This window comes from Tupaia chinensis, unplaced genomic scaffold, assembly GCF_000334495.1.
Source record: "Tupaia chinensis unplaced genomic scaffold, TupChi_1.0 Scaffold138322_1, whole genome shotgun sequence".
NCBI lineage: Eukaryota > Metazoa > Chordata > Mammalia > Scandentia > Tupaiidae > Tupaia > Tupaia belangeri.
In genome coordinates this window covers 2,548,972-2,573,170 of record NW_006198219.1, presented here as the reverse complement: position 1 = coordinate 2,573,170, position 24,199 = coordinate 2,548,972, and the positions used below count along the sequence as shown (strand labels likewise).

At 35.4% G+C, this 24,199-nt stretch overlaps 1 protein-coding gene and 1 long non-coding RNA gene across 2 annotated transcripts in view; one reads left to right on the top strand and one right to left on the bottom strand.

Moving 5' to 3' along the window:
• The window catches only part of COG5 (component of oligomeric golgi complex 5), a 262,688-nt gene that overhangs the window by 181,319 nt on the left and 57,170 nt on the right, over positions 1-24,199 (bottom strand).
• LOC102480212 (uncharacterized) lies at positions 21,103-23,571 on the top strand. Its single transcript, XR_001371340.1, has 2 exons — positions 21,103-21,600; positions 22,546-23,571. It is a non-coding gene; the product is annotated as an uncharacterized LOC102480212 (long non-coding RNA).

Below are 24,199 nucleotides of genomic sequence, written 5' to 3'. Positions count from 1 at the left end.
ATTGTTTTCTTTTTAAAATTTTGCTAGAGGGCATGTGTGTTTGACAGAGAGAGAGAAAGAAAGGGAAAGTGAGAAAACATATCCCATAGGGGGCATGGTCATGTCACAATCCTTTCTCCTCCATTTCTCCCTCCATTCAGGATCTTGGGCATGCATGCACATGCACTCTACATGTTTCTCAAGCCACCAGGGCTATGACTCAAATCATACAGTTGGACGTGTAGAATGAATGTAAGTTAATTAATTTTTAAAAAGTTTCAGAAAAAAAAAAGATAATGGAAATATGTGTAATGGGAAAACCATGTATGAATTTCAAAAATTTTTGTACAAAAATAAATTCATATTTTAATTGTAAAAAAATTCTTTTTAAAAAAAGAACCCAGCTGCCTTAACCATCACATCATAGGTTGGCCTATTTCCCTAGCATCTTATATCCTATCCACATGGAATATACTGAAATATCTGCTTATACAATAAACAGATGTTCAACCAAGTAACCAGACTTTTCATGGTGATTCTCATATTACTTATAATAATAAACTGAACAATAAATAGTCAAGTCTCAACAACAAAATAGTGAGTAAGGGCCAGCCAACCCCGCAGCCTAGTGGCTAAGGGACCCAGATGGCTGAACACAGTTTGAATCCCAGCTTTGGCAGCTTGATTGATATGCCAGGCGCATGTGTATGTGTGTATGCCCAAGATCCTGACAGGATGGAGAAATGGAGAGGGGACTATAGCAGGACCACAGCTCACTGGGGTGGAGGGTGCTTCTTCCATCTCTCCTTCTCTCTGTTTCCCTCTGGCAAGTGTAAGCATATTCTGGCAAAAAGATATTCCATGCAAATGGAAATCAGAAAAAGGCTGGAGTAGCGATATTGATCTCAGACAAAATAGATTTTAAAACAAAGACTGTAAGAAGAGACAAAGAAGGGCATTATATAATAGTAGATGGGGTAATCCAGCAAGAAGATATAACCCTTATAAATATCTACGCACCCAACTCAGGTGCGCCTAAATATGTGAAGGAAAGACTGCTGGAGCTAAAAGGAGACATAGGGAAAAATACTATAATTGTTGGAGATCTCAACACCCCGTTATCTCCTATAGACAGATCTTCTAGACAGAAAATAAATAGAGAGATACAGGACTTAAATGATACTATAAATGGAATGGGCTTGACAGATATCTATAGAACTTTCCACCCTACATCCACAACATATACATTTTTCTCACCCCGACATGGAACCTTTTCAAAGATAGATCATATATTAGGACACAAATCAAGCCTTTACAGATTCAAAGGCATAGAAACTGTACCCAGCATCTTCTCTGACCATGATGGAATTAAACTCAAGATTAATTTCAAGAAACAACCCCGAAAACACACGAACACATGGAAACTGAACAACCTACTTCTGAATGACTTCTTCACTACTGAAGAAATTAAGGCTGAAATAAACAAATTTATGGAAACAAATGATAATGAGGACACAAGTGTCCAGAACCTATGGGACACAGCAAAAGCAGTCATAAGAGGGAAATTCATAGCAATTAGTGCACATAAGAAAAGGATGGAAAGATGGCAAGTAGATAACTTATCATCATGCCTCAGAGAACTGGAAAAACAACAACAAACGAACCCCCAAAATGCCAGGCGAAAAGAAATAATAAAGGTTCGAGCAGAAATAAATGAAATAGAAAATAAACGAACCATACAGAAAATAAATGAAAGCAAAAGCTGGTTCTTTGAAAAGATCAACAAGATTGATACTCCATTGGCTAGACTGATCAAGAAGAAGAAAGAAAGAAACCAGATTAATCAAATATGTGATGAAACAGGCAATATTACCACGGACATAGCAGAAATACATAATATCATTAGAGGATACTATGAGCGACTTTACGCCAACAAACAAGATAACCTGGAGGAGATGGACAAATTCCTGGATGCATATAAACTACCAAGATTGGATCAGGAAGACATAGAGAATCTGAATAGACCTATAACAAGCCAGGAGATTGAATCAGTAATTAATAATCTCCCAACAAAGAAAAGCCCAGGCCCAGATGGCTTCACTTGTGAATTCTACAAAACTTTCAAGGAAGAATTAACCCCTATCTTACTAAAATTATTTCTAAAGATTCAAAAGGAAGGAAACCTTCCAAATTCATTTTATGAAGCCTCCATCATCCTCATCCCCAAAACAGATAAGGATATGACAAAAAAGGAAAACTACAGACCAATATCATTGATGAATATAGATGCGAAAATTCTCAACAAGATACTCGCAAATCGTATCCAACAACATATAACAAAGATCATTCATCACGACCAGGTAGGCTTTATACCAGGGATGCAAGGGTGGTTCAATATACGCAAGACCATAAATGTAATACACCACATTAACAGAAAGAAAGATAAAAACCATATGATCATCTCAATTGATGCGGAGAAAGCGTTTGATAAAATACAACATCCTTTTATGATTAAGACTCTCAGTAAGATTGGTATAGAAGGGTCATTTCTGAACACAATAAAAGCAATCTATGAAAAACCTACAGCTAATATTATACTGAATGGGGAAAAGCTGAAAGCTTTTCCTCTGAAAACAGGTACTAGGCAAGGCTGCCCACTTTCTCCACTGCTCTTTAATATAGTACTGGAAGTCTTAGCTATTGCAATCAGAGAAGAGAACAGTATTAAAGGCATTCGAATAGGCAAAGAAGAGTTGAAAATATCTTTATTTGCAGATGACATGATGGTATACTTAGAAGACCCAAAGGTATCCATGAAAAAACTGCTTGAAGTAATAAGTGAATACAGTAAGGTGGCAGGATACAAAATCAATATCCAAAAATCTATAGCATTTCTATTTATGAACAACAAGTTGAATGAAGCAGAGCTGAAGAAAGGAATCCCTTTCACCGTAGCCACAAGATGTATAAGATATCTAGGGATAAACCTAACTAAGAAAGTCAAAGACCTTTATAAAGAAAACTACGAGAATCTTAAAAAAGACATTGAAAGTGACATAAAAAAGTGGAAGGACATCCCATGCTCCTGGATTGGTAGAATTAACATAATCAAAATGGCAATTCTACCCAAATTAATCTACATGTTTAATGCAATTCCAATCAAAATACCAGAGATATTCTTCAGAGATCTAGAAAAGACAATTATAGAATTTGTCTGGAACCATAAAAGACCTCGTATTGCAAAAGCAATCCTGCGTAAGAAGAATGGAGTAGGAGGCATATCACTCCCTGATCCCAAGATATACTATAAAGCTGTGGTCATCAAAACAGCATGGTATTGGCATAAAAACAGACATGTGGACCAATGGAAGAGAATAGAGACCCCAGAAATAACTCCCAAAGCTTATAGCCAACTGATCTTTGACAAAGGATATCAGTCAATCCATTGGGAAAAGGAAAACCTCTTTAGTAAATGGTGCTGGAAAAACTGGGTATCCACCTGCAGAAAGATGAAACTGAACCCCCATCTTTCACCATTAACAACAGTCAACTCAAAATGGATCAAAGATCTGAACCTAAGACCTCAGACAATAAAACTACTTGTGGAAAATGCTGGGGAAACTCTGGGAGACATTGGAGTAGGCAAAGACTTCTTAAATAAGACTCCCAAAGCACAGGCAATAATCCCTAAAATAGACAAGTGGGACTATATTAGACTAAGAAGTTTCTGCACAGCAAAGGACACAGTAACAAGTGTGAACCGACAACCCTCAGAATGGGAAAATATTTTTGTTAAATATGCCTCAGACAAGGGACTGATAACGAGAATACATAGGGAACTCAAGTGCCTTATGCGAAAAAAAATGATTAACCCGATTAAAAGATGGGAAAGTGAGCTGAACAAAAGTCTCTCTAAGGAAGACATACGAACAGCCAAAAAGCATATGAGGAAATGTTCAACATCCCTCATCATAAGGGAGATGCAGATAAAAACCACAATGAGATACCACCTAACCCCTGTCAGAATGGCAAAGATTAAGAATATAAAAAGTGATAAGTGTTGGCGGGGATGTGGTGAAAAGGGAACCCTCCTACACTGTTGGTGGGAATGTAAACTAGTTCAACCACTGTGGAGAACAATATGGAGGTTCCTCAAAGATCTACAAATAGAACTACCATTTGATCCAGCAATCCCACTTCTGGGTATTTACCCAAAAGACAGGAGAACGCTCAGTCAGAAAAGTGCTTGCACATCCATGTTTATTGCAGCATTATTCACAATTGCCAAGACATGGAACCAACCTAAATGTCCACAAACTGATGAATGGATTGGAAAAGTGTGGTATATATACTCTATGGAATACTACTCAGCCATAAAAAATAACAAGACCCTGGAATTTGATAGAAAATGGTCAGATATGGAGGATCTATTGCTGAGTGAAGTAAGCCAGGCTATGAAAGAAAGATATTGTATGTATCCACTCAATATATACCGACTATCCGCACTCTATAATAGAGAGCAAAAATTCGGAGGACATAAAAACAGTGAAGGTACTTAATGAGAATAGGACAGTGTGGAATGGGGTAAGTGAAGAGAAGAGGATAGAGAAAGATAGCAAGTGAACAATAGAGAGACAGGACGTTAGTGAGAAACAGATAGGGCTTATTTACTGTTGATGATGACATGTATAGAATTCTCAACAGGATTGGTCTGAGAAGTGTTTCATGACGAGCAAAGTATTTTTAAAAAGCAAAACGAGAAACAGCAATTGACTGTTTTATAAAAATAATTAGAATAATAAAGATAATGATTGGGGAAAACAGAAAAGATATGGAATGTTGAAGTGGGGAGATTAATGTCTCTGTACTGACTGACGTCCATGGCATTCCCTTTTGAAGAAACAATGTAACACACAGTAAAGTTATATGTAATCCAATGTAATATGAAGAAGATATGATGATAAAAAATAAAAATAAAAAAAACAAAAAAAAACAAAAATAAAAACAAACAAACAAACAAAAAAAAAGGGTGAGTAAAAATTATAGCTGAAAGTGTAACATTCCAATCTCTTACATTAATATAATATATTTAACAGACATAAGTGATAGGAACTTCAAGAATTTCCCAGTTTTTAACTACAACTCTTGAGGGTTACTGCATCTGGTACCAATAATAATTGAAGAGTACACAGAGCTACCCAGGATAAGATGCGGAACATGAGCAAGGCTAGGCTCACACATTAGCTAAATGACTCCCTTCCTGAACATCAGTGACATCAAAATGTTTCATACTCTTGCCTTGGCAAGTAAACAAATTACTACAAATCAAGGATCTTCGAAGACAAGTGAGAAATAATCAAAACCTCAAATGTTAAATCACCTGTTTACATAAAGCAATTTCCCCAGATAACATAAGTCAACATAATAACACTTTTACTGGTTTCTTCTCTAAAGCTAGTGAAACAATTGTATTTTTAGCTTATCTGAAATGTCTTCATTACATCGCATGTTGAAAAAGAATACAATATGGCTCAAGTTTTCATTCTACTAGTATAAGAATTTATCTGTGATTCAACAGATTCAAATATTTGATAAAGCTATTATGATACAAATAAATTTTCTTTACCTTAGGCTAAATATTCTCCAATCAAAGTGTAAGTAATGTAAAATATGCATTTAAAAATATGAAACCGTTTTACCTTCCTAATAATTTATAACACCTTTGTTCAATTTTGAATAATTGAGTTACATAGCTAAAACATATAATTCAAAACTAATTTTAGAAATGTATGCAAATAGGTAATATATTCATTGATGATAGTATTGTAAGGTCATCTTAAAAAGGGAAAGACGAGCAGGCTTGTTGCCTGGTGGTTAAAGAAGCTTGATCCTACATGGCCAACAATGTACTTTGAGTCCTGGCATCAGAAGCTTGAAAAACATACCAGTTTCATGCACATGTGTGGCCAAAATCCTGACAGGATAGAGAAATGGAGAAGGGATAACAGCATGACCATGCCCCATTTGGGAGGTGCTTTCTCGCTTTCTCTCTCTCTCTCTCTCCCCCCCTCCCTAGCAAGGTCATGTGCCCTCTGGCAATTAAAAAGTAAAGGGAGGAGGGAAAGAAAATCTCAAGAGTAAAAGAACATTTCAAAACTAATCAAGTAAGACAAAAGCAAACAATTAAAATTCAACACTGTGGTGTTGAATTGCCAGGTTATAGTATATACAACTGAACAGGAATAATCAAAGAATAATTGCACCTAATAAAGTAATTAGTCTAAACACGGAATATAAATAACTAGTAATGATAAAACTACTTAAGAGAACAAACCTAACATAAATATGGTTCTTGAAAGCTTAAAATGATTTCAAATTTGAATTTGACTGAGAAAATGACATGAAATCTGGAAAGTAAAATCTACAGATGGAAGTCTAGTACTGTGTGTTTTACCTCTGGGAGTTGCAGGCTGCACACCATGATTCTATTCTTACATTACAAATCTGTTGTGTGGGGTGCGGGGGAGGAGTAACTGTGTTACAGGAAAAAAAGAATAGAACAAATTGTTGTAAGAACATGTCGTTTTTTAACGTGACTTTATTCTCTACAAGTAACCTGATTCTTTAAAGTTTATATACATACACACACACATAATATATAATATACACACACACACATATATATATATACACACACACATATGTATCTACATATGTGTGTGTGTATATATTATACATTTATATATAAATGGACTCATCTATATTCAAACCACCTAATGCCCTTCAAGGTTCTTCATATAAGAATGAACCTGAAGAAGCCACTGACTCACATTATAGCTTTTTAAAATCCATAATATCAAGAAGATAAAAGAAGGGTTTTTTAGTATTTTTTCCTTACCCAACATAATCCAAAACACCAATGCAGACCACTATCAAGGCAGGAGGAAAGACATAGTGGTCAGAACAGCAGCTGTGTTGATGCTCAGAAAGGAAAGACATTGGCAGATTTGTGAGGTGATGCAACACAATATGCCTAGATCTAGACTGATTCCTAAAATTAAAAAGAAAAAAAAAAATGTGCACTTAGTGTTTTACCTTTTCCCTCCCTACAACAGGGTATTTTTGTTTGAGATGTTCTAATTCATTCATGATAATATGCTGTGACTGAGGGGAAAATAATCCATTAATTTAATAAAAGAAAACATGGCCAATATTGACTCAGAAATGATATGTATCATAAAAACACAGAAACCTATGTACTTTATTATAGTTTAAAAATTGATTTTTTTCCCAATTTAAATTCTACTAAAAGTACTTAAGATAAAATGTTGTGGCCAGGGCCAGCCAGGTGGCATGGTTGCTAAGGCACTGACCATGGCTGACTCCGTGGTTTGAGTCCCAGACTTAGTGACTTAAAAAACAAGCCGGAAAAATAGGAAGGCAAAGCATTAATGGTACAAAGAAATGTGGTATTATCTGTTGAAGATATTTTGTAGTTTTATCAACTATTCTAGGGAGAAATGTTCACCTGTTGAAATAACCATTTTGTAAGCCAAATAATAATGTGATTAAACATATAAAAGAAAATAAAACAAAACAAAAACAAAAACAAAAACAAAAAACAAGCTGGGTGTATATGCATGTGTGCCCCCAAAACCTGAGAGAATGGAGGAGAGGAGGCTGAAGTGTGGCCATCCTCCCTGCGTGAGGTGGGATGGGTTTCTTACCTTCCCTCCCCTGTCTCTCTCCAGCAAGTACCTATATCTTATAGCAAAAATCTTTAAAAAATGTTGTGATGCATGGCAAAAATACAAAATTTAGCAGCAAGAGTAAAGTGAGAATAGAAAGCCAATATGCACATGTTGATAGAGTACAGTTGGAAGAGTTAGGGTAGATAATACATATAAAATAAAACAAGGTGTGAATGAACCTGGAAGAGGATAAAAACAGGAATAAAATACTTCCTATCTGATGCTTTACAGAAACAGCTTGCTGACCCCTGGTCTACATAATAACATCTGTGAGAGAGAAGAAAACAATGAGATTAGAAGGCATAAATTTGCTTTTTTTTTTTTGGAGAGGTTTTTGCTATAGGGCGCGTGTGCTCGCCAGACAGAAAGAGAGAGACAGAGAGACAGAAAGTGAGAAATCACCCCCCAGGGGGGATGGCCACGCCACAATCCCCTCTCCTCCGTTCTCTTCTCGGGATCTTGGGCACCCACGCACGCACACGCACCCAGCATGAGTTTTAAGCCACTAGGTTCGGGACGTAAACCACGGTCGACTATGTGGGAGTCCAGCGACATAGCCATTACACTAACTGCTGGTCCCAGGAGGCATAAATTTGTATAGGCATCAATTTATACAGCTTATATGATCTTCAGAAGCATAATGTTTTGTTACAACAGAGAAAAAAATAATGGAAGCACTCCCAAAAGAAAATAGTCCAGGGTAGTTTTTGTTTGTTTGTTTGTTTTGCTATAGGGCGCGTGTGCTCGCCAGACAGAGAGAGACAGACAGAAAGTGAGAAATCACCCCCCAGGAGGGATGGCCATGCTGTAATCCCTCCTCCTCCATTCTCCTCTCAGGATCTTGGGCACGCATGCACACGTGCCTGGCGTGAGTTTTAAGTCACCAGGTCTGGGACACAAACCACAGTCGACTACATGGGAGTCTAGCGACATAGCCATTATGCTACTGCTGGTCTCTTGTTTTTTTTGTTTTGTTTTGTTTTGTTTTTTAAGAGAGATTTTTGCTATAGGGCACATGCGCTTGCTGGAGAGACAAAAAGCAAGAAATCATCCCCCCCTCTCCCCAGGGGGTTGGCCATGCCACAGTCCCTTCTCTTCCAGTCTCTTCTTGGGATTTTGGGTAATGTACACATATGCGCCCTACGTGTGTTTTAGGATGCCGAGTCCGGGACTCAAACTACAGTTCACTAAGTGGGAGTCCAGTGATGTACCATTATACCATCTATTGGCCTCAAGGGCAGGTATTTTAAACACAAAGAATCTGAATAACATGATACAGAATATTGCTAGCCTATTATTAGGTTCTAACATAAGAAATAAGGCTTAAAAAGGAAAAAAAAAAAAAAGACCAAAATTTTAAATAACTTATAGTTATAATCAAAAGAAATACCACAAGGTAGTTCATAATTAAATTGCTAAAAGAAGTCTCATGCTAATTAAGTCATAAAAGCAGATTTAGAATGTCTATTTCCAATCTAACAGAGCAATTGGTATAGGACTTACCCTAGCAACTAAAAAACTGGTCAAAATTATAAAACCATTATTTTCAGATTCTAGACAATATGCAATACAGGACTGTAAAACCTGGAAAACAAATGAAGTGAGTTCTATAATTATTCTGCTTTTCTGCTAAATATATTTCTCCTACAGTGTAATAGGGAAATATCACCAAGCATAATTTTAGTTAAGAAAAGCTGAGGAAGCTAGAATTTTCAGTCAGAATAACAGAAAAAGGTAAGCTAAGCAGAGAACTAGTTTCAGTAAATTTTGGGAAGGACCTTAAAAAAAAAGTAATTCAGTAGAGAAAAGCTCCATAAATTCCTATATAGGGCCTCTTAAGTCTACGAAGGACTTTTAAATTATAAATGCATATGGTGAGAAGAGCTACCAGAAATCCTGCAGTGGTCAACACCCAAAACCAATAGTACTGTAAAACACTCTGGTGCAGAAAGTCAAATAGGGAGATACTATTGACACAGGGGCATTGTGTATGGCTCTATGAAGGAGTATGCCTTCATCTTAGAGCTAAACTAGTCTCACAGCAAACATTCCTTTAAAATTGCTCTAATCGAGATAGTTTTAAAATAAATGTGAAAGAATCGAATTAATCCATGAGTAAGCCATTCAACATCAATAAAGACAGCAAAATCCATTCACGGTATTCAAATACAATAATAATTATTCAATAAAAAATTATTAAAAATACTAAGATGTAGGAAGAGCAGATGGCGTAATGGCTATGTTGCTGAACTCCCATGTAGTCGACCACAGTTCAAGTCCCAGACCCAGTGGTTTAAACTCATGGCTGGCACATGTGAGTGCATACCCAGGATCCCGAGAGGAGAATGGAGGAGAAGGGACTGTGGTGTGGCCATCCCCTTTGGGGTGTATTTCTCGCTTTCTGTTTCTCTGTCTCTCTCTGTCTTTCTGGCAAATGCACGTGCTCTGTGGCAAAAAGAAAAAAAAGAAAGAAAGAAAGAAAAAAGAAATACCAAGATGTAAAACAATGATGGGTTTTGGAGATAAATATATTGAAACATCTTTTACAATTATATTCACAGATTTAAAGAAAAACATGAACACAATAAAGAGGGAAATGATAACCATAAAAATTGATCGAATACAAGTTCTAGAACTGAAAACCACAATACTTAAACTGAAAAAAAAATCCCCTAGGAAGACTTAACAAACACTACAAAACAAGACTGATGAACCTGGAACAGAGCAATCAAAACTACTCCACACACACAAAAATGTCTCAGTGACATATGAGACTCTACTAAAAGTCTAAAATACAAATTTTTAGAATCCAATGAGAGTAAAGATGTGAGAAAAAAAATATTTGAAAAAACCATGGAATATTTTCTCAAGTTTAATGAAAAACAAAAACAAACAGCAGCAGTATCAGCAACCACAACAAAAACACAGATCCAAGAATATTGGTGAACCCCAAACAAGGAAGGAGAGTACACACGCTAGAAGGAAAAAAAAAAAAAAAAAAGCTTAAAATCAATGACAGAAAACTTTCACTACAGTAGAGAAGGAAGGAAATACTAATATAAGGGTAGAAATCAATAAAATTTTAAAAATAAGAACATTGCTCATTAAAAGCAATTAAAGCAAAACCTGGTTATTTGTACAGATTCATGAGAATGATAAACCTCTAGGCAAACTGACCAAGAAAAAAGAAAGAAGCTAAAAACTATCTGTGTCAGTATTGAAAAAGAAAATACCAGTACAGATTCTACAGATATAAAAATATAACAAGGACAGGAGCAGCAGATAGCATAATGACTACATTGCTGGACTCCCAAGTAGTTGACCATACTTTGAGTCCTGGATCCAGAGGCTTAAAATTCACACTGGGTGTGTGTGCATGTGTGCCCAAAATCCCAAGAGGAGAATGAAGGAGGAGAAGGAACTGCAGCGTGGCCATCTCCCCTAGGGGTTGGTGACTCCTTACTTTCTGTCTCCCTGTCTCTCTGGCAAGTGCATGATCCCTATAGCAAAAATCTCTTAAGAAAGAAAGGAAGAAAGAAAAAAGAAAAGAAAGAAAAAATATTTTTAAATATGGGGACAGCAAATGGCATAATGGTTACGTCACTGAACTCCTACATGGCTGACTGCAACTTGAGTCCCAGACACAGTGGCTTGAAATTCATACCAGAGATGTGCATGTCCAAGATCTCAGGAGGAGAAAAGAGGAAAAGGGATTGCAGCAAGGCCATCTTCCCTAGGGGGAAATTTCTCACTTTCCCTTTCTCCGACAAGTGCATGTGCCCTAAGGCAAAAACTTCTTTAAAAAATGTTTAAATATATTCTTCATAAAAATGTTTAAATATATTCCTTATTAAAATTCTCTACTAAGAAAAGAGTGAAATTTTATCAACCTGAAAAAAAATGGCATGTATGTAAAATCTACATAGAAGATCAAATCTCATGGTTAAAGACCGAATGCTTTCCCCCCAGGGATCTAGAAAACAGCAATGATATCTGATCTCACTATTTTCACTCAACACTGTATTATGATCTTAGTTATGACAATAAGGCAAGATAAAAAAAGGTATAAAGATGGAAAAGGATGACATAAACCTCCATTTATTCAAATTCAATTCTATAAGAAATTCATAAGAAATCAAGAAAAATGAATTAATAGTTTGGCAAGAACAGAAGGTTTACTATATAAAATCCAACAAAATATCTTTATTAAGCAACATCAAAAATTTTAAATACTGTTTGCAATATCAAAACATGTTATGAGTCCTGCATTGTCTAGTCTGACACAACATGCATGGGACTTCTACACTGAAAACAACAAAATATTACTAAGAGAAATTCAATGATGTAAATAAATTGAGAGATATAGAATGCTTATAGAGCAGAGAACTCAAATGTAAGGATATAAATATTCCCTTATAAATCAATAGATTCAATACAATGCCAATCAAAATCCCAGCAGGTATTCTTCTACCTTCTGTATGACATGTTATAAAGAACATAGCGCTCTCTCTGAAAACAAAAAGAAGAGACAAACAAATAATCTACAAATACAAACTTTTCTGTAACTCATCAGAGTTAAGATAACAGGGCAATCAACCAACCTGACCTCTAAGGAAAAACAGATGCCCGAAGCACATATGGGACATGAGCACTCGAGTACCTGGAAAAGGCAATACTGGATACCAGTAAGTTAGATTTGGTTAAAATTGTGAATGAATTGCTAAAGGCTAAGGGTGTGCTAGCAAGGAAATATAAACCCCATGGAGACAGGCACAAAAGATATCTACACACATTCACAGCTTCTTCTTTACACACCAGATGTTCACCAAAATGGACTGAGAACGGTAAAAGGCCTGAGAAAGTCTCCCTCACGGTACAGCCCTGAGGCAGAAAAGCATGAAGTTCATTCTGCATCTTTTCTATCATTTTTGATACGGAGAAAGAAAGCCCCTCAAACCACTGAGGGAAGGACAATAAATTGTTACTCTTTTGGACACTGTTGAAAACCGATCAGAAGGAAACAAAAAACCTCCTATTAGCCCTGAAGGAAGAAAAGGAACTCACTCAACAAATGGAAACGGAGTGTTAGGGGGTGGGGAAGACTTACAGGTCAGGGAGACTGAGAAGTCCCTACTCCCAAAACCCAGGACACAGTGGTCTGTTATGATGGATACGTTGCCATATCCAATACAACAACAGGCTCAGATAAAAACGACAGCAGTTTGAGAGGTACAGGCTTAAATGAGCAAAACTTTCTGACTGACAGGTGCAAATTTTTTTCAGAGTATGGAGTCCCAAAGAGATATTTTGTGCTTTTGGGGGCAAGCACACACACGTAACTGATATGATTTTCAAGCCTCCAGGTATGGGACTCCAAACACAGCCAGCCACAAAGGAATCCAGCACCTTAATCACACAACATTAATGGCCCCTCAAACAGATGTTTTTAATTTGCTTGTCTTCTAATGGGTAGACTCGAAGGTTATGTTACTGGCAAAAGGCCAGGAGTCAGTAAAAATACAACAAAATTACTGAAGTACAGCATGGGTCAGCTATGAGAATGGCGTGATCTATCTGTTTTCTGTAGATGGTACTGACACTGAACAGCTGATCAACTCATAACTTGGCTGAACCAACAGTGGACCAGGCCCAGTTATTCACAAGAACTTCCATCAGTCAAGGGCCCCCATGAGCTAGTGGCTTTGCTTCAGGTAGTGAAGTGAGTAATGAGTTTCTACCCAGGAGGGATAGCTTCTACTCACCCCTTCATGCAAAACCAAAACAACACTAAGGCCAGACCAGCTGCACATCTGCACAAAGCATTTTCATTTTATCTTTAAAGTCTACTGGGTCCTTCCCTTGTTAATCATGAAATCCAAGTTAACCTACTCCAAAATGAGGACATCAGGCTAGAGAATTGCAAGTCATCTGTGAGTTGGGTATTTCGTTTTAATAAGAGCTTAGCTGTAATTTAATAGCTGTGTTGTCAAAAGAGGTGCATTTGGTAGCTAGGTCAGGCAGGTGGCACTGCTGTACTGGGAAATGGCCTGAGTTCTTCAGCAGCCACCAAGCCTTTTAACTAAAGCTGTGATTATCTTTTCTTTCTTTCTGGGGTGATACATTGTTTTTGTCAGATCACACAGGAAGGGAACAGCAGATCACCTCTCTACATTCAGCAGCCCATGAATGGGAGAATCTCCTCTGAATCTATAAGCATTCATAACATTAACAGAAAGAAAGAAAGAAAGAGAGAGAGAGAGAGAGAGAGAGAGAGAGAGAGAGAAAGAAAAAAAAAAAAGAGGTGCATTTGGTAGCTAGGTCAGGCAGGTGGCACTGCTGTACTGGGAAATGGCCTGAGTTCTTCAGCAGCCACCAAGCCTTTTAACTAAAGCTGTGATTATCTTTTCTTTCTTTCTGGGGTGATACATTGTTTTTGTCAGATCACACAGGAAGGGAACAGCAGATCACCTCTCTACATTCAGCAGCCCATGAATGGGAGAATCTCCTCTGAATCTATAAGCATTCATAACATTAACAGAAAGAAAGAAAGAAAGAGAGAGAGAGAGAGAGAGAGAGAGAGAAAGGAAAATAAAATCAATACTAATTATACATTTAGTAGAGGAACCCAGAACAACAGGACTGAATAGGCTTAGAGGCTCCACCCACACTTTAGGTTTTCTTAAATTTGAATGTTTTTCCCCCTGCAGGAATACAGACCAAGGATTTAACAAACACACAAAAGGGACTACAGCCATAGCTGCCATAAGGCTACATTATTTCCCAACCAGAACCATGGAGCACACTGGGTCATGGGGGAGGCTAGCCTATGGAGGAAGGTAGAGATGGTGGGAAGGCTTTTCTTCTACTCTGGCTCCTCGCTCCAGGGTGATGCCACTTCCTCCCTCATGTACCTCAATCTCCTGCAAGAGCCTGGCCAAGGGGTCTCTGGTTTGACCCTGTGAGTGTTGCTATAGTTCCACCCTGAGTCCTTGGTGCCTTTAGTCTCCTTTACCACCTACCATAGTTCTTCCCCACAGGACTGGATAGGACTGTAATTTGGGCAACTCTAAACAAAGCTGTAAAAGTTTGAATTCCTCCAATTACTTGAGGTTCCCTAGCACACTTGGATTTTTCTGAAGAAGCTGAGGTTATTAGCACTGGTTGAGGGCAAGGCAGGAGGGTGGAGATCTAAGAGCACAGAGGGAAAGAATAACTGTGTACCAGTAAGAAAGGCTGTGCCTTTGCATTCAATTTCAAGAGGCTGCACGCTCAGACTCAACAAATGAACTCATAATGTATTTAGTCTACCCAAAGCTCTGTACCCTCATTGCTGACACCTTTTATTTTAGCTCTCATAAGCCCTAGATTCAGCAGTCACAACCACAGTGCTTTTTACCTACAGCCCTGAGGCTTGATGCCTCTTATGTAGTAACATTTACTCTCCTCCAGCCTAGAGTGAGAAACAACCAGAGCATCATTCCAGCAGCTGTATTTAATTCCACCTCTCACAGCTAAGGCTCAAAAAGTTAATGAACAGGTAGGCTGGTAGGAAACTTACCACACCCCTACCACTAAAATAAGAGCATTTTCTCCAGGATCACAAAGGCCCTATTCCTTCTCCTCCATATATCTGTCAATGTAACATCCTTGTCACCAAAAAGTCACAAATTGTTAAGGACTGGAATTCTACTCAACTTTATAACCTATGAAGTTAGCCTGTTACCGTTTGATGGAAGATAACAGAAGATATTAGATGTGGGGGTCAGAGACAAAGGACATTATTACCCATGATACGGTAAGTATGTATGAGCATCATGCTGGTGACAGCTGATCTTGCCCTCCAAGTCTCCCCAGTAAAGGTGCCTGGATAGATGCTTTGTATATTGTGGCTTTCCATCACAGGTGAAGAACACTGAGCTTGAAAATTAACTATTTTATAATAAGCAGAAGCAAGTCCTCTTCCTCTGGAAGTCATCACTTCATCCCTCAAGGGTTCTAGCTACAAACATAACCCTGATAAAACGACTAAGTAAAAAGCATTCAAGTCTATGCTTTCTTCATGTACCAAGCAAGAATGTTCAGAGAGGTAGGGATCGTAGTAGTCTCTTTCTCGCAACAAACTCCTATCAACCAAATACTAGAGGTCCAAGGCAGTGTCATGAGGCAATAAAATAAGTAAGTCAGACATGTTTCAGGATAAGTAAATTATCACTACATATAAGCTGTATATGGTCTCTATATTCATTTTAAAAAAAGTTTCCAACACTAGCATGAGTTTAGTAAATATACAAAAATTAATCATATTTATTTTATATATACTAACAAAAAACTATTTTTTAAATGCAGTGCTACTTCAATGGCACTAAAATAATCAGGTATAAGTTTAGCAAAGTATATACATGATCTATAGACTACGGATTATAAAATACTAATAAAATGCATTTTAAAAGACCTAAAAATAATAGATTCATAAGGTGGAAGACTCAATATCATTAAGATGTCAATTGGCCCCCAAATGAACTATAGATTCTCTGTAATAACAGAAAAATAAGAGCAAGATTTTTTGAAGCTATTTTAACCTAAATGAAGACTAGAAGATACCAGTCACTGAAGACAGATTGCTGAATATATTTAGCACAAAGTCACCAATGATCACAGTTTGTAAGAATTATTAGTAAATTTTTTGAGACCAGCAGATGGTGTAATAGTTACATCATTGGAGTCTCACGTAGTCAACCGTAGTTTGAGTCCTGGACCCAGCAGCTTAAACCTCACGCCTGGTGCATATGCATGTGTGCCCATGCATGTGTGCCCAAAATCCAAGAGAAGGATGGAGAAGGGATTGCAGCATGGCCATCCCCCCAGGAGGTGATTTCTTGCTTTCTATCTCTGTCACTCCAGCAAGTGTAGGTGCCCTATAGCAAAAACTTCTCAAAAAAAAAAAAAAAAAAAGGAATTATTAGTAAATTTTTAAAATTCTCAAATGGAAGACCCAATAGCGTATTGGATGTTATTGTTCCAATAGTGGAACAATAGTCTACAGTACAATTCTGCCATTTTCTGGCTCTACACAAATAATGGCAGCCTTCTTATATCAGCGATATCTAACTAGTATCTATAACAGAAAATTAGATGATAGCCATTCAGTCACCTATATGTTCCACCAAAGTGTAATATTCATGGCAGCAGAGAAAGGGGGACTTGACAACAGGTGTTAAATATATAATCTAGTTGATCGACTGACTAACTTGGTCTCAGGACACAGAACTAAATTTGATTCTGCACAGTGGGAGACTTATGCAAAGAAAAGGAACCAAAAGAAAAGAGAAACCAAGGTATGGGTAATAAGTATAAACATGGCTATTTGTGTAATTATTTGGTTAAAATATAAGGGAAAAAAATCAACAGAATCTATAATATTGAGTCATCAGGAAAGTCACGATTCAGTTTTGCATAGAAAAACAGAAAAATAAGTCATGATATTCCTGACGACTTAATATCTAAGAATGTAAAGATAAAGGGTAAGCCAGAAAACTGGGACGGGGGAAATCATTTGGCCAAGGCCCCAAAATAGACGTGTCAATGGTAGTATAACAGAGGGAAGAGGTTTAACTGTGGTAATAGTCACATAGTCTAAAGTCCAGTTTTGGATGAGAAAAAGAGGAGAAATGCCATGTATTTATTTTTATAATGTATGTGATGCTGACAAATGATTTAAAAATATTTAAGTGTGAAAATTTTAAATATCAAATGTCCATACTAAGTGAAACAGGGGAGAATGGGAAAGTATGGTTTGTGGAATTTTCTGTTAAATGTATACAATTCTGATCCATTTACTTTATCCAGGATAATCAGTTTTTAATTGTGAAAAATAAATCCTCAATGCTGTTGACTCTCTACTACCCTAGCTACTCCCCACTTCATGGAGGTTTCAGCAGATGGTCTGTTTCTATTTTTCTGATAAAACATTTGTTGTAAGAAATTTAAAGTTGAGAAGCCAAATGAAATTTTTTAATTCACTTTCAACTGAAATAATCCTTATTCCCTAGGCTCCAGAATCAGACTAGTTAAGTACATAAGGAATCATTGAAAAAGCACCCTCAAAGCAATATAGCTTGAACTGTGATTTTTAGCAATCAAAAACTTCTTTTGGGAACCAGCAGTTAGTGTAATGGCTATGTCGCTGGATTCCCACGTAGTCGACCGCGGTTCGCGTCCCGGACCCGGTGGCTTAGAACTCATGCCGGGCGCATGTGCGTGCGTGCCCAAGATCCCAAGAGGAGAATGGAGAAGGGATTGCGGCATGACCATCCCCCCTGGGGGGTGATTTCTCGCTTTCTGTCTCTATGTCTCTCTCTGTCTGTCTGGCGAGCGTACGCACCCTATAGCAAAAAACCTGTCCAAAAAAAAAAGAAAAAAAACCTTCTTTTGTCAATATACTCTACAAATAGTTTTAAAGCACTCTCAGTTATGATTAATTTCAGTATTTCACAAAGTTGAGTTTTTTAGTTACGAACTCAGAGAATCATTGAAACTGTAGCATCAGGTCTAGCCACAAGCTGAAAAAGATGATTTCATATAACTAGTGCAATTTTACTAAGTTACACTCTCACAGTCATAACTGTCCAACTATAGACTACAAATATATAAAATTAAAAATCAAAGATTCCTCAAAACAAGAACTTTAGGAATTAATGGATCATCAGAAAAGTCATGATGTATTTTTTTCTATGTTTTCTATATGCAAAAATGTGCCATGACTTTTCCAATGACCCAATAAAACAGATATATAATGAAAGCATTAATATTATAGCTAAAAAAAAAGCAAAACTATTTTAAAGAAAGATTTTAATCAAGCTATATTTTAGGGTTGAATTCTAATCTATTGCTTTCTTATCATCAGAAAAACAAAACTGCTTTCCCAGTATATTAATTAAATGTTAACTTATAAAATTATTTTATAACATAAAAATTTTGGTTTTTATATGTTTTGTAACATACAAATTATAGTATTTTTCAGAAGTATTATCTTGTATGAATATAAAATACATTAAGTGCACGAGTGTGAAAATTCTGTTACTATGGAAACATGAGTCTTTGTAATTTCTGACACATATAATTTAAGTTTTTTCATAAATATAATCTGATTCTTAATTCAGTGGTTTAAGTATCTGCACATTTTTTAAAAACAGGATAAGTTAGGATTACCCTGTTAAGATGTCAGAGTGCCTTGTGAAATAAAGTGGTTTTTAACAAGGAATATTATACTAAACACTGCATACAGTAAAAAAATATGCTGTTCATGATCTCTTATGTAACCTTAACTACATACAAGTCATTTGTAAACAGAATAAAGAGTAATGTACTACTATTATTGCTCAGAGATTCAAGTTTTTGTTTTTTTCAAATAATTAGAATGTAACCTCAAAATACTACCTCACAAATAATTAAACAGCATAAAAATATACTTTGACAGAAAGAATCAAAGCTATACTTTTATCCAAAGAAAGCCTGACTTGTAAAAATGTCATAAAGCTAATGAATAATGGCTGAACCTAAATTATCCATTTCTAAGGCCCAAGTACCTTCATGATTGTCCAAAGAGAGAGGGCAAACTATTTAGTAGCGTGGGGTTTGCATAGTTCAAACACTGACTGCTGCTAACCTACCTAGACTTTTTCAAGTCAGTAAACTCTGCACCTTAGTTTCTTCTAATCCTTGGAGTTGTTTTGATGATAAACATAGCAAATATTTGAACTCTTTGGCAGAATAGCTATATATATACATATATATATGTGTGTGTGTGTATATATATATATATATATGTCAACCTTGCTAATAATTTCCTTGTCCTCACCATAAGTTTCAACTGATGCTAACATGTTTTTTCTGGTTTTAGTTTGAAGCTTAAAATAACATTGTGTGTGTGTGTGTGTGTGTGTGTGTGTGTGTGTGAAAGAGAGAGAGAGCTATCTTTAACATGGCTGGCATTCTAACAAGATTCTTTCTTCCAACTTTCAAAATGCATGAATAATAGCACAACATTTTCATTTTTAGCATTACCAAAGCCTTCCTACCCAAAGCTGTGCAGAAAATTTTAGAAATTCAAAACAAAATTTTCCATCACATTACTCTCAACTTCTATAGAAATACAGTTCAAAACTCAAAAGTTAGCCATTTCTCTATAAAGTTTAAATACTACCAGTGGAAGATTATAAAAATGCATATTGTTTTTTAAAATTATAAGAGAATAATTTTAATGATAAGGTTAAAACTTAGTATATCACATTTTGAAAAACAAAGATCACTAATATTCCTGAAATAATAGAAATATTAGTAGTAGCAGTATTCTAATAATTCAGCCATCTTGTAATACCTTCTTTTTTGTCAATAGATAAGGAATCAGGCCACTTTATATACTCAAGTCAAAAAAATTATTCTCATTAATGAGAAAGGCAATTTGTTTACAGGTAACCAAAAGTAATAAAAATACAGTTTTAAGTTAATATTTTAGATCTATTATGTTTATTTTGCCAGGATATCTATCTTAATTACTTTCATAACTTGATAAAAACATATAACTTACTTTTTACTTTACCATGTATATTTTACTAACAGCATTAGCATACAACTGCATATACTATTTAAGAAATAGCAATCCACTAATTCATATGCCTAGGGCAAAACTAGAAATAGAAATAAAAGATTATGAAATAAAAGATAATGACAAATTATCAGTATACATCCACCAAATAAAAGGGTTACCAAAGGTGAAGACCAAGTAGTGATCTCAAAAGTAATACAATGATTAAAGTTTTATGCACTGCGACTATGTTATGGAATTTTTAAAAAGTATCTTATGATATAATCATCTTAGATCAATCTGATTAATAATTTGAATGATTAAACAAAATAAATATATGAATGAAAGAATACTGAAGTCATGATAATGTTTAGCACCTTGAGATGTTCACAACAATTCAGAATATACAGAGAAGATGACTTGAATACAAACAAACTAGTTGAAATTCAATGTGGCTCACAGTAAAGATGCAGTGGGTTTCTATTTGCAGAACAAAGAATCTCGACCAAAAATGTATATATATGACTAAAATATTCTCGAGTGCAATTAACAAGGCTTTAAAAAGAATATATACTTTTCACTATGTAAATCTTTCTTGCACCTCTCCACCCTCCCCCCAAACCCCCTGCATTTTTTAATGTTTGGCATAAGGGACCAACAAACCAGAATAGAATACACATTTTTAAAAGACTAATTTACTCATATTCTATTTAACAACAACATACTTACACAGCATTCTTATAAAATTTAGCCTTTAAAAAACCATCCTTATATAAAACAGTAGGGGGGAGGAGGAGGAAAATCCCTGCTATACATACGAAGCACAGTATAAGCCCAATACAACTGACCAATCAAAATTAGTGAATGCACTGCATCTCTCTGCAGTGGAGAGAAGCGACAAGGTAGGCTGTCATTCTGCAAAAGCTGCCCAGAACAGGCTTTCCTCTGAAAAGCAGTGCCGTTCCTTTTCAGAAAGACTGAATCTAAATGTTGTCTCTGGAGAGAAGAATGTTAAATTACTTTCATTATGTATTTTCAGATGCTTATTGATTCCACAGTAGGAAGAGTGAGACTGCAGCAGCCTCTAGGCAGCACTACATGTTCCATACATTAGCAGTACTGCTGAAACAATGGCACAGGATAGACACATATTTTCATTAAGGTCATTTTCCGAGAGATGTTTATGACCCTCTTTCCCCAGTTCTCTACTGACAAGTGAACAAAATGAATCAATCAAAACTGGAAACGCTTCAACTACATCAAGAATTTATCAAATCTTTAGCAGAGGTAAGATGTGTTCCTTATTATAGCATACAGCTGCTTTTGAACCGGCATAGTGGGATAAAATTACTTTTAAAAATTTCAGCCTAAATTTTGAGTTTATGTGTTGAATTCTTATTGTTAAACCTGTATTTTTAAGATTTACTTCTTTTACGAAATGATATATTTTAAATGTAATTTTTAAAGTGCATTGTTAAATACAAAAAATAGTCTTTATTATTTCACTATCAAGACATTAGTTTTTAAGTCACTTCATACATACTAAGTATTCTTAATATCATCAGTACAGTTTTTCTCAGGTGTTCAAAAAAATACTTACATTTCTTAAAAAAAAAAACTGGGTTTACTATTTAGCTGTTATTCATTACTCAATCATATGTTAAGATTATTATGGGGCATGTTTATTAGAAATTACTTAACTTATTTATTAGTTTTACCTTTTACATTTCAACCACATGAACAATTCATCAATGCAATTTTATAGTATCTTATGAAATCTGTTTTAATGAGCCAAAATTTAAACCATGTGCCAATCATTAAACAAGCTACAATATATTTATGGCAGGAACTGTTAAATTTATTACCAAGGAATGACAGAATCTTTAGTATGCCCTGCTGAGAAATCTCTAAATAAAATACAGGTTAGCTTTTTAAATGAGAGCAAAAACTAGTTTAAAAAAAAACAAACAGCTTTTCTCTCATAGTTGTATTTAAAATTTTAACCCAAATATTAAATAAACGAATACATATAATGTTTGCGAAGCAAAGAGGAGTTTTATTTAAAGAAACTCTTAGTTTTGTGCATATAGCCCTGGGTCCTAACAAAACAGTTTTCTTGTTTTGATAATGCTGTTATGGTTTTAAAATAAATGAAACCTAAGTAACTTTCAATTAACTGAAAATTATTAGGAACCTTATTTCTAAACCAATTTCTTTTCCTTTTTCACAAAGGTCCAGAGCAGCTAACACAGTATTCATACCTGAAAATATGAAGAATACAACTGACTGACCATCTCCCTAGCTGTCTGAGCCACGAACTGCACGAAATTCTTCTAACACTTGATTTTAAGACTTTAAGGAGTTAAAAATCAGGGAACAGGACTACATTACTGCTGGACTGTAACAAATCGAGAGTATCCTAAGAAGATGCTACATAAGATAACCACAAAAAGAAAAACAATATAACTATAAAAGCCTGAAAACAAGATGGTGAACATTTTCAAAGGGAGAGTTAGACATGCTAAAATTGTGGAAGCTACGATTCTTGAAGAAACAATAAAACATGAATTTCTAAAAGGAGAATGGTATACTTTACCGGCAAGTAAAATGAAGCTGTACCAAGTATTTTCTGCACTAAATATCCAGCTATATTAATTGATATGACTAATGGATTTTTTCCATCTGAGTTTTATGAGCAATTATGTATATTCTTCTAATGAATATAAACCAAATTAAATAGCAGATGGCTTTTATCAAAAGAACGTGGACTGGATTTATAATATAAGGCAAGTTATGTGATCAAGAAATCATTAAATCATGAGGACTGCTATAGAAACTGATTTACAATGGTAACAGAAGGATGTCTAAATACATTTTAGAAGCTAGAAACCTTATGTTTCCTTCTTTGTTTTTACACATTTTGGAAAATAAAGAGACACTATCCTATATCCCCTCAAAGGGAAACATAATTCTTATCATTTGAGGAAGTTGCTCTTGGTCGTGACTTTCTAAGGCAAAATAAATACAAATACTATGTACTGTTCATTAGAAATCCATCAGCCAACTAAATCTCATAATTCATACAGTTGAAGTATTGGAGAGAAAATGAAAGAATTCCTACAAGACATGAAATAAAACACAGCTACTTCACTGTTGTCAGGTAAAAATTCATGTGAAAATCTGTCAATGATATCATGTATCAATTTGTGAAAAATTGCCATAGTGAGCCAAAAGGCCCATAAGGCAACAGCAAACAGGTAGGTCAGAAGATGCATGCACCCAACCACACTGTTTAACATTTACAAAAGAAAAGAATCTTGCTCTAGAGGAGATGCAATTTTTTTTTCTTGTAATTATCATCTGACTTAACATTTCTGCTTTAATTATAAATCTATGTGACAAAGACCTGATGTTTAATCTGTCAGTTCGGAAAATTTGGCACACTTAAAATTTTCCATTTTTACAGGATTTCAGTATTAGCTAAGACCTTCACTTACTGAAATAAACTCTTCTAGTAATACTTTATACCAACTCAAAAGAAATGTTATTATTTGTGGTTTTGAAATATAACAAAAATAATATGCATAAATAAAATTGTATTCTAAAACTTGTCAAAGGTAAACATCAAGTTAAAAGTTAACATGAATTTTGAAAATTATTAGCTTCTATAATTTGTTTGAACATGATTTTGCAGTCAAATGCTGTACTTGAAATGTGAAATATAGTTGGTTGTATGATTTCATATTTTAAATTGAATATACTGATGATATACTAGTCCAGAATATCAGATATTATTTTTATAAATTACTTTAAACCCTTAAATATTAAAATATAGATTTGCATGAATTAGCAAGAGTTTGGGTTTTTTTTTCTTCAAAATTAAACA